Genomic DNA, 1,997 nt, shown 5'->3' with positions numbered 1-1,997 from the left:
TCCTTAACTCACATGTATATCAAAGAAGTCCTGGATCAAATGGGAATCCTTATTAAAAAATAAGAAACAGAAATAAAATAAGATGAATTGAATTCACGAACCTTATAAGCACATCAGAAAGAGCATTTGTACCAGTTGGAACATGAACAATGTGGCTGGTATCATTATTGTTCATAGCTGCAAGGAGTGCTTCTAGCTTCTCTGTCTTCCCCTCATCTTCCTCGCCGAAATTGACAATGTCAAGTGCAACATTATTCTTTTTTAACTTTCTTCCAATCATCTCCAATACTTTCTTCTCATGCTTGACAAGACTTTAGAAACCATGAAATGAGATAATTAGATGAGAAAATAGCTACAAACAAATGAATTAAATATTTCAGAAAGGGACAATTTTTTGTACCTCCAGCAAAGACAATAATCCTTTGCTGCTGCTTCTTATTTTGCCAATGCTTAAGAGCCAATTGTGCCACCTGAATGCCAGCGGCTAGGTTCATATCACCACCTATTTCTAATCCTAAATCAGGAAGAAAAATCTTCCTTCGGTCTCCCTATACCTGCTCAGACAAGGACAAGAAGGAGGAGCCAAAATCAAGTCATAACAAGAACAGGAAGGAACTAGAATATGCATGCAAATTTCAGATAAAATATCTCAGCAATTCAAATATATAGTTCATAAACAAACTTCATTCTATACTACAATCATAGAAATTATGTTTCAGATTTCACAAATTACAGGAATATACAAAGTTCATACCTTAGAATTTACAAACTTCATTCTAAACTCAGTGTATGATGCTCTCGCTGATAGAAGATGATGCACAAGTGACAAAAAGAAATTAGTCAATTTAAGGAACAAAATGCCCTATCCTGCCACAAAACATTAAATAACATTCACCACAAGCTTTGATTTCATGAAAGACATTCACCACATTAAAATTACAACAAGTCAAGAACCATTAAATAACAAGTGTAAGAAAAGAAACATTTGATAGATTTAAATTTGTAGGAGAGAATGAGCACCGTGCAAGCATTTACATCTACGCCTAATGGATCTTCTTCTATTATTCATGTTCCTCTGTTTGTGATAGCTAGCTCCCTGCTTCATCATCTCCATCATCCGCCAAGTTTCCATTCTTCATCTCCACCTTTTTCTAACATGTAACATTTTCTAAGGTACAAAACTAAATGAAGCTCAGAATTGTATGTTAGAAACATACCACTACAACCTTAGTGTTGGTCTTGGTCCATTTAAATAAAGCAGCCCTCTATACAAGTTCATGTTGTAATGCTTTTATCTGAAAATGAGTTTCATCAAAAGGTTTATATCATTGCAAGAAAATAAAATTTAAATTTGCAGTCTAAATATCTCAGGGAGAAATAAAAAAGATAAAAAAAATTGAAGAATAAATATTATTGTAAATATTAAGCAAATGAAAAATCAAACTTAAATATACATTAATATAAACAATGGTATTATATCGAAAGAGTATGCTCTGCAAAGGTGTCAGCACTTTAGAAATAAGCACAATCTCATGATTAAAGATATAATATATATATATATATATATATATATATATATATATATATATATATATGTATGTATGTATACTCGCTATAGATACATATATTGTATGTGCACTGCATATATACTGATGTTAATTAGCATAGAGAAGTGTCATGCATATGAATCAACTTAGTGCATGAATTGTATGTTTTGTAAGTGAAATATGTTGTAGCAATATATAATTCCTAATTCAATTCAGATGTACAAATAATACTAATAACAATTAATGAAGTATAGTATAAGTTATATGAATAAGACACGCAAGGTAGAAAATAGAATTATCTTCAAAATATATAGATAAAATATTAATTAAGATTCGTTTTATGCAACTAATGTCAATTAGAAATTGTTCTTATTAGCCCAAAAGGAATACCGTTTTAAAGAAGAGAACTAAATTGAAGTGGACAGTCACACAATTCAGATCCTAATTAAG

This window comes from Arachis stenosperma, chromosome 5, assembly GCF_014773155.1.
Source record: "Arachis stenosperma cultivar V10309 chromosome 5, arast.V10309.gnm1.PFL2, whole genome shotgun sequence".
NCBI classification, from domain to species: domain Eukaryota; kingdom Viridiplantae; phylum Streptophyta; class Magnoliopsida; order Fabales; family Fabaceae; genus Arachis; species Arachis stenosperma.
Note: the sequence above shows the minus strand (reverse complement) of the source record.